The sequence below is a fragment of the Canis lupus genome, chromosome X (genome assembly GCF_011100685.1).
Source record: "Canis lupus familiaris isolate Mischka breed German Shepherd chromosome X, alternate assembly UU_Cfam_GSD_1.0, whole genome shotgun sequence".
Classification (NCBI taxonomy): Eukaryota; Metazoa; Chordata; class Mammalia; order Carnivora; family Canidae; genus Canis; species Canis lupus.
Window position 1 is genome coordinate 8,325,343 of NC_049260.1, and position 10,399 is coordinate 8,335,741.

Sequence of the window (10,399 nt, forward strand, 5' to 3'; positions counted from 1 at the left end):
TCTCTCACGTTTGGCAATAATTTGATTTTACTTGCCTTCAGGCACCTCAAACTCCAGACGTTGTGAGGTTATGAGCAGCATCCAAATGAGGATTTCGTAAGGGAAGAGTTTGGTGTAGTTGGTCTGGAGATGTCAGCTCTGCTAAACGCTGCCGAATTGCAAACTAGGCAAGTTATCACTAAATTGCGAATTTCTTATCCCTGACCTCTTTTCTACCTGTTCTCTGGGTATGTTCGATTAATACTAAATAACTTGTGTGGAATTGCTCTGGAACAATAAAAGCGCTACATACGTGTTTATTTATTTTTTTTATTTGTTTGTTTTATTTATGATAGTCACAGAGAGAGAGAGAGAGAGAGAGAGGCAGAGACACAGGCAGAGGGAGAAGCAGGCTCCATGCACCGGGAGCCCGACGTGGGATTCGATCCCCGGTCTCCAGGATCGTGCTCTGGGCCAAAGGCAGGCGCTAAACTGCTGCGCCACCCAGGGTTCCCCGTGTTTATTTTTTTATTACAACAATTCCATTGCCATTCTTGTCAGTAAACTGATTAAGCTGAGAGAACTATGGCTTGGTAAGACACTATTTAGGTGAGTAGTACCAGGATTAAGGAAAAGTACGGAAGAGAGCTTTAGAATTCTTAAACTAAAAAAAAAAAAAAAAAAAAAGGAATTCTTAAACTATTCTCAAATCTCCAAATCCTTGGAATTGTATAGGCCTCATTTGGAGAGTGGGAGTAAAAAAGGTTACTAGCCTATATAAATTGAATCTTGAAAAATATTTGCCTTGTATTTAAATATTTTACATTTGTTTAAAAGCCCCGATATTTTTTTTTCAGTTCGGTTTTCTACATTTTTAACAATCTTCAAGAACTTAATACATTCCTCAAGGGGAACAGAAGGCTTAGACTAGAGGAGATAAACCCAAGAGTGTTTTAAAGTACCATATTGAGGGCTTCAGAAAAGTAAGTGAATGTTAATCTACATGACCCACCTATTCTATAAAATGCAGAATGCTTTTGACTAATGGTTTTAAGTTAACATTTAAAGTTCTTCCCATAAGTTTAAATAATGGCAAATAATATAATTTCCAGTGCATTATAAAATGTTATTTTGCACTCTTGTCTAAATGTATGCAATGGAATTAAATTGTTTTGATACCTATCATCCATTTTTAAAAACTGAACTAGCTCCTTGATAGTCAAAACTTTACATTGTATTGTTATTCTGTTCTTTACAGCAGTGGTTCTGATTTAGAGACTAGAGCTTCCCAGAGGGCATTTGGCAATACCTGGAGACGTTTTCGGTGTCATAACTAGGGAGTGGGGGACACTGGCATCTAGTGGGAAGAGGCCTGGGATATTGCAGAACATTGTACAGTGCACAAGGCAACCCCTAACAGCAAGGAATTAATCAGCCCAAAATGTCAGTAGTGCTGTGCTGTTGAGAAACCCTGACCTACAGATTTCTACTCTCACGTAGTGTGGTTTTAAAATTAAAGTCTTACTGGTTAGCATCCCTTCCTGCAGCAAAAATGTGTGTATATTTAAATTTGTAGAATATCTTGTGATCATTAGGTTTTAAATGTTAAATCATTCCAGAGAAACATTTTTTTTTTTTTAGAATCATTACAGGTATCCTCTGCTTTTTGAAAGTTTACATTATACCACTTAGCTTTTCGAAACACTTACATTACTACTTGTTTTTACTACCTGAAAAATATCTGTAGAGGATTTTCATTTTTACAAAAAAGGTGAAAAGCAAAAATAGTGTTCAGCTTTTAGCAGCCAGCACGGTGCACCCTGAGCGAGAATGGCGCCACCAAGCTCCTTCCCTGGGAACTATACCCAGCATCTCGACTTCTGGTAGCCGTGGCTTTTGAACTATGTCAGCATCTGTGCTTTATCTGGGTCTATTTTGTGCATCTATTGGCGAGACATGCTCTAAGGTTATCAGAAAAGCCTAAGAGGGGTGGGCTTTTTGGGTCTGGGAACACTCAAAACATTTTCAATGTAAATGAAAGGTAGCTGCTTCTTCACTTTATGCTATTTTGGTTTACAAAAGTTCTTCTAGAAATGCTCTACTTTCAGATAGGGAAAGCTGTACAGCTATTACACGTATATAGCTGATTACAAATATCACGATTTTGAATAAAAGTAATATTTGATTAAATGTACTTCTTAATGAGAGTGGGCTTTTTTAATCATTTAGCTTACATTTCCATGGATGGATATTATTCATTGCTAGAACATGACAGAGTTCAACATCAATTCTTTCTCTCTTTTATTTTTAGAGTTGTAAGGCCAAAACATCTTGTTCATTTAAGCTGAGAGGAATAAAAAGAATGTTAATATAGTAATGTGGTTCAATTCTTTTTATTCCTTCTGAGTTATATGCCAAAAATAATTTAGTAAGACCGATCTAGCGGAATACTGTCAAATGACATGTCCGTCATGTGCTCGTTTAATCTGCTTTAGAAGCAAAATACTGGAATCCCAACTTGAAAAATGACTTCTTGCCTAAGTCATTAATTTTCTCAGTATTGACTGTTTAATGCCATGGCAGTTGTGTCCTAGAACAGCACACCATAGGAAGAATCAGGGTGGCTAAGAAATATTCCTTTCATAGGGGCCAACAGGGTGATCTCTGTGTGCTTAAGCACCCGGATGTTTGGGTTAAGTAGTTGTTTATTAGTAGTTGTTGGATGGGTGGATGGAGGAACACTGGAATGAATGAGCACTTTTGGATTAAATGTTATTGTAATGATCCAAGCTAGAAATCACGATTGATAGTATGGAAGCTGCGGAGAACATTCTGGATATATTCTGAGGACAGACCTCACAGAATTTTCCCCAAGGTTTGGATGTGAGAGGGAGGAAAGCATCAGGTATCACTGCGTAGTTTGGTCCTAAACCACAGAAGAGTTACCACTTACTGAGCTGGGGGAGAAGAGTAGGAAGAGCAAGTGCAGGCCCAGTGCATTTTCTCAGCGCCACATTTGCGTTTCCCAGCTTAAGGGAGCTGCTGAAACGTGTGGTTAACTATCAAAATACCAATAATAATATTACTTTTAGTTTGACTAAAAGGCTTCCACAGTCATTTTACCACAAAATGATGGAATCTTTCCCTTTGTTTTTAACTCCAGTGCCTCAAATTCAAACACCCTTGATGATGTTGTTAACTCTGTTATTAAGGAATGTTACTTACCTGATTTATGTATATTAGATGTACCTTAAGGACAAGTTTTGTAGTATAAAGTTATTAAGTGTTTTAATAGATTTTTTAAAGATTTTATTTAAGTAACCGTACATGCAACATGGGGCTCGAACCCATGAACCCCGAGATCAAGAGGCACACATTCCACCAACTGAGCCAGTCAGACGCCCCATAGAATTTTGAACACATTTTATTGTAACTTAAATTGATGATTTTCTACAGAGGTATTGTTTAGGACATATTTAATATTCAACAGTTGGCTCTATTGAGTATAAAAATAGACTTCTCAAACTCCTAAACACCAAAAGCATGATTTTGCTTCAGATGACTGAATCCTAGATTTCTGAGCTGATCAGAATAATGCAAGTTAGCTCAAATGCAACTTATAATTTATGATTTATGTTAATGTAGATTAACATGCAGTGTTATGTAGGGTTTCCCACCTTGACTAAGCTAATCCAGAGAGGCATATTTTTCTCTTAGTAACTTTTTAATACTTATGTCTTTTTCCCCCAGTTTGTTTCGGCAGAAAGAATCATGTATGCAAAGACAAAAAAAATTAACTCCATTTCGGTGAAAGGGCACTTATATACCCAGTTGTTAAGATGTCTTGAGAAGTTCACCCAAAACATGTTTGCCTGTGTAAATTAATGTGATCAATCCCTATTTTATGGTTTGGCATACATACTGAGAGTGTCCCTTATTTAATTCCACCCACATACAAGATTCTGATGTAGGTTCTCAGAGTCTAATGGACAAGGCACATAGGTGCATACCAACTTTGTGAGCATGTTTGTGGTAAATATTGAAATGCAAGCAAATATTGAAGGAGCATAAACACAGAAGAACTTCCTGTGGCTACAGATAGAATCTTTGCATTGATCACACTCCTCTTGGGAGAGGAGGTTGTGCACACTAGGGTAATTTTGCCTATTTCTCCTGTTTTCCTCCAAAGCCTGGCATCCTATGTCTCCTACCTCTCCGCATCTCTGGGATGGCACAGTGATGCTCCTGCCACCTCTGCTGGATGACGGCATCTGCAGCCCACCGCTGTTCTGTCTAAGCGAGTGTGCCAGAAGGCTTGGAGGACTGCAGCTGCCCGTGCAGGGCAAAAACATCCTCTGGGTAGCTAAAGCTCGGACTTCTTTCTAAGCAGGGTACCTTTTACCAGGGTCCCTTCATGGAAACCACATATATACATAAAAGACCTGCCATAGTATTTAGCCTAATGGCTGTGCCGTTTATGAAGATCAACCACAGGTGAAGAAGGCCTTTTATGTTTTGTACCTGAGTATCAAACATAATGTATATTTAGTGCTCAAAACTTTATTGTAGAAGTATGCCCATTTTGTTTTTTTTTTGTTTTTTTTTTTTTCCTTACAAAAGGGCTTATAAACCCTGTAGGTAAAAAATTAAGAATTCCCATTTGGGGGAATTAAAGTTTCTGGTCACCAAAACAAACAAAAAGCCAAAAAAACCTTTGAAGGTGTTCCTGATTCTGTAGGTTGGAGATGGGACATGAATATTTGTAGTTCTTGCAGGTTCCCAGGTAACTCTTTCTTTTCGGATTGTGGTCCAGGGCCAGCAGCATCAGTATCACCTGGTAGTTTGTTAATAGTGCAGACTCTCACAGGTTCTCAGGCCCACAGGAGACCTTCTGTATCAGAATCTGAATTTTAACATGGTGCCAGGTGAGGAGTGCACATAGCCACAAACTGAATAGCAAGAGTTGGATAGCCCCAAGAAGTTGTTTCTCTTGTTCCAGTCTTGTTGGAGGTGATGGCAGCCTTTAGAGCGTCTCCCCCACCCCCCTGCCCCGAGCCTTGACTTTCTGGTTGGTACTTGCTGGTCAGTGACCTGGCCGATGCTGTCCGCTGCCTCAGTGTGATTTGCCTGGCTTTGAATACTCCTCTGTACACCCCTGAATGGAAATACTACTTGGTTCTGCTCCAGAATATTAGTTCTGAAAAATGTCAAGAAGGTGAATGCCTAAACATCTGCTTCCCTTTCTGCTTTCCACTCCTTTCTCTCAACTCCCACATTTGTGAGCTCTGTTCCATCAGCATCCTTTAGCAAATACACAGAAGGCCAAAGCACCACCTCTGCGGAGCACTGTTATAGGAAGGCTCCAAATACATATTTAAAGGTCCAGAAAAATGAACGGTGATCAAGTGCCTGTGTGGGGTATGGTTGGAGGTTATTTGACAAGAATTGCTGACCAGCCTGACAGGTCAGGGCTGTGCCTATCAGTCCCAGACTGAGAGGAATCTAAAACTGTTCAGAAAGAAAGCAAGGACAGCAGCAAGGCAGTGGATCTTAATGTACTGCCCAGCATCGAATAGGTGGAAATTGAGCCTAACTTTCTCCTATTTTGCCCCATCAACTGCCACCGTTTTGTCTGTAAAAGATCACAGAAGTAACAACAATGCAAGGGGTTTGGAAAATAGAATAGCAAATAGCAAATATTTACCCACTGCCCCACTGCCATATATAGTTATATATGTTTTTCTATCTGTCGCCAACCATATGTAATAGGAAGAATAATGGACTCTCAGAGATGTTCATGTCCTAATTCCTTGAGACTGGTAATTTGTTAGGTTACAGACAAATTTGGAAATTAACATTGCAGAAGGAATGAAGTTTGCTTATTGCTGACTTTAAATGTAGAGGTTATTTGGGATTATCTGGGTGGGCTCACTGTAATCATAAGAGTCCCTTAAAAGTGGAAGAGAGAGGCAGAAAACTCTGAGGGAAATGTGACTGGAGGTAGGTCAGAGGGGCGTGATGTGAGGACTCAATTGGCCTTTGGGGACTTTGAAGACAGAGGATAGGGCCACTGGCCAAGGAGTGTGGATGCCCAATAGAGGTTGTGAGAAGGAAATGACTTCTCTTATGTGGCCTTCAGAAAAGAACACTGCCCAGCCAAAACCTTGATTTTAGGTCAATAAGACCTGTATTGAACTTCTGTCCTCCAAAATTGTAAGATAATAAATATGCATTACTTTAAGCAGCTAAGTTTGTGGTAATGTGGAGCATTACAGCAGCAATAGAAAAGTAAGACACCATATTTTTTTTCACCATATTTCTTATAGTTACATCATGCCTAAATATTTTTTGGGGGGTTGCAGTAGTTTTTGTAATTATTTGAATGGCCATGTGTTATTCTGTGGAGCTGAAGTACTGTCATTCCTTAGCCATATGTTCACTTGAAAATCAGATATGTGAACTGCTTCCTGTATTTCCTTTTTTTCATGTTTCATTATTTTCTAAGGATATTCTATCAGAATTACATTTGGACTTTGAATTTCTTCCAGTTTTTCTATATTTAACTTTAAGAAAAAAATCTCTGAAGTCCATTTGAAATTTTTAAAAATATTTGTTTAGAGAGAGTGTGTGCCTGCGTGCACACTCTCACGTGTGCACACATGCACTTGTGGGGCAGAGGACAGGGGGGCACATAGAGAGAGGGAGAGAATCTCAAGCAGACTTCCCCTCTGGGCGCAGAGCCCACCTCAGGGCTTGATCTCACGACCCTGAGATCATGACCTGAGCCAAAACCAAGAGTCAGACACTTAACCAACTAAGCCACCCAGGCGCCCCTCACTTAATTTTTTAATTGATTTTTTTCAGATGCATCTTAATTCATTGTTTCCAGCTCCTTGAAAAATCCCATTGAGAGTTTCTGATGTCCATTGCCTTCACAAACTCCTTCAAAACTCACAGACTTGCAATCAAAGCCCTCAATTTTGTGATCCTACTTTTCCTGTTTCCATTTTCACAAACTTAAATTATAGTTAGGCCGTTTCCTTCATATCTTCCCTATTGATTGTTTTCTGCTTTAAGTCTTTGTGTATTCTTTTCCCAGTCCAGGTTGCACTTTTCACAGTGAAATTATGTGTGATTTGTCTTAAAAGCTTTTTCTCAGCAGCTTGGTATATGAAGAATGTGAGCGTTGGAATCAGAAAGCCCTGGATTTGAATCCCAGCTCTGTTTCTCACTAGCTGTATGGCCTGGAATGAGTCACTCATCCTTTTTGAGCATCAGTTTTCCTCTCTAGGATGAAGTCAACAGTGTCTCTCCTGCACGGTTGTCAACTGGATTATAGCTAGTGTATACAAAGGATCTAGCAAGATCCCTGCTACTTTGTAGGCAATCCATGAGTATCACTGCTCATCTTATGACTTTTCTATCCCCCCCATTAAACCATAAATTCTTTAAAAATAAGAACAGTTCATAATTCTTACATGTATACCCTATGAAGCCTAGGACATAATAGGTGTTTAATAAACATTTACTATTTTGTCTTCTTCCTCCCTGTCCCTGTCTTATTAAAATCCCATTTCCGGGATCCTAGGATCGAGCCCTGAGTCTGGCTCCCTACTCAGTGAAGAGTCTGCTTCTCTTTCTGCTGCTCCCCCTGCTCGTGTTCACTCTCTCTCTCTTTCTCTCAAATAAATAAAATATTAAAAAAAAAAGATCCCATTCATTCTCTCAGGCTCCTGTTGTAGCCCCATCTCCTTTATGACTTATCCATGACGACACTTAACCTGGGTGAGCCAGTGCAATTGAATGATGTAAAATAGACGCTAAGGGAGGAAAATAGAGGTTCATGGAGATGATCCATTGGATCCCTTTTAGCTCTAATTTTTTATATAATTTTGGAGTTTTCTGGGAAAGGAATTATCACTGAGCTCTTGTTAATATGCCTAAGTGTTCCACATATGCTAGAGCTCATCGTGCCATTTAAGACTCCACCCAGAATGAGAAAACATTTGCAAAAGACATATCTGATAAAGGACTGCTATCCAAAATATACAAAGAACTCTTAGCACTCAACAATAAGGAAACAACCCAATTAAAAAATCGGCCAGAGACCTTAACAGACACACCACTGAAGAATGTTTACAGATGGTGAACTAAAGATATAAAAAGATACTCTACATCATATGTCATCAGGGAAAAAGAAATTAAAAGAATAGTGAGAAACCACTACACATCTATTTGGCCAAAATCTGGAACACCACCACCACCAAATGCTGACAAGGATGTGAAGCAACAGGAACTCTCTCATTCGTTGCCAGTGGGAATGTAAAATGGTATAGCTACTTTGGAAGACAGTTTGTCAGTTTCTTATAAAACTAAATATACTTTTACCATATGATCCAGCAATTACATTCCTTGACATTTTCCCAAAGGAGTTGAAAACATGTCCACACAAAAACCTGCACATACATGTTTATAGTAGCCTTTTTCTTAATTGCCAAAACTTGGAAACAACCAAGATGTCTTTCAGTGGGTGAATGGATAAACAGTGGTACATCCAGACAATAGAGTATTATTCAGCACTAAAAAGAAATGAGCTATCAAGTCATAAAAAGCCATGGAGGAAACTTCAATGCATACTACTAAGAGAAAGAAGCCAATCTGAACGGGACACCTATTGTATGACTCCAACTATATGACATTCTGGAAAAGGCAAAATTCTGGAGACAGTACAAAGATCAGTGTTTCCCAGGGAGTGGGGTGATTGGGGTAGGGAACTAATAGGCAGAGCACAGAGGATTTTTAGAGTAGTGGAAGTACTCTCTATGGTGTCATAATGATGGATACATATCATTATACATTTGTCAAGACCTATAGAATGTATACTACCAAGAGTGAACCCTCAGGTAAACTATGGACTTTGGGTGATGATATTGTGTCAATGTAGGTTCATCAGTTTTAACAAATGCACCACTCTGATGGGGGTATTAATAATGAGGGAGGATATAAGGGAATTCTTTGTACCTTCCTCTCAGTTTTGCTGTGAACCTAAAATTGCTCTAAAAACTTCTTTAAAGAAAATCCCCAAAACTCAACCCAACCCTTACCATTATTATACTGAATTTTAGAGTAAGGAAATAGAGGTTAAGTGGCAGAACCAGGACTTTCATCTCAATTTCTTTGCCTCCAAAGCCCACATTTTCCTACTCCATCACAGTGGAGCAACACCGACAGTGCCCAGTCTACAACCTTTTGGTTCTCACTCTTCCATACATGGCATACGTGCTTACAGCTTCTTATCAGGAGCCCCTGTACTTCTCCACCTTCTCAGACTGTAGAGGTGTGCTTGGCCTGCTTGCTGGGTAGGCTAGAAAGACGGGGAGTCAGTATCCTGGGGAGCAGCCCTTGATAATGCTGGACGGGTGTCAGTGGATAACTGTTCCAGCCTCCTCACCTGATAAGAAAGACAATGAAGCTGTGGATACTGGTGATGGCCATGGCTGAAGTCAAGGGTCTGAGCTGTCTGTGATATTAGGTTCAAAACTTTAGAGTGAGCATTTAGAAGCTCTTATAGTAATTGGACAGAAACATTGTATCTTTTGATTCTAGTAATTTTTTAAACTCTTGTATTTTGTATGTCTGTCTTTTTTAAATTTCATTTTCCCAGTGATTCATTTTTGTTATGTTTACAAAAGTCCTGTTTTACAATGGATTGGGCAGTTTTTAAGAATTAGTTCATCATGGGAATTTGAGAAACACTATTCTATAGCAAGGGGTTGACAAACTACAGCCCTTGGGCTGGCTGCCTGGTTTTGTAAGTAATGTTTTATTGGAACACAGCCATACCCACTCATTTATGTATTATCCATGGCTGCTTTTTCTCTACAGTGGCAGAATTGAGCTATTGCGACAGACACTGTGTGCCTCCCCAAGCCTGAAATATTCACTCTTTGCCCTTATAGGGAAAGTTGGGTCAAGCCCTGTTGTACTTGTCTCCCCCAGTTCCCCAGCTGAGTTGAGCTCCACGGCGCTAATTTGAGCTCCACGGCGCTAATTTGCTTGCTAACATACCTTCTATTGACATCTTTTTCTTCCCTGTCTCGTTTTTTTATTCCCTGCCACTATTTCCTGGATATCCTAAATTAATGACTTGCACTCACATTCTTGACCCAAAGTGGAGTTCTGGGGGAACCCAACCAATGCACACATCATGTCCTTGTTTGTCCTAACTCCAGGACAAACTTACCAGCAGAGCAGAGACCACTTAAGAGCAGGGTCAACCTCAGCACAATGATTAAGTTATCACGCCCCTCCCACCCCCACCGTCCTGTCTCTTCTGCAGCACTGTTTAACAATTCAACCTTGCGGACATGACTTTTTCTAGTTCATATATTCTATCTTATTGAGTGCCACCTCTGCACCA

General features: G+C 39.7%; 1 long non-coding RNA gene across 1 annotated transcript; it reads left to right on the forward strand.

Annotated features, from left to right (window-relative positions):
• Positions 1-437: 437 nt before the first annotated feature.
• Positions 438-6,634, forward strand: LOC111094891. Its single transcript, XR_005385896.1, has 3 exons — positions 438-588; positions 837-962; positions 4,169-6,634. It is a non-coding gene; the product is annotated as an uncharacterized LOC111094891 (long non-coding RNA).
• Positions 6,635-10,399: the final 3,765 nt, after the last annotated feature.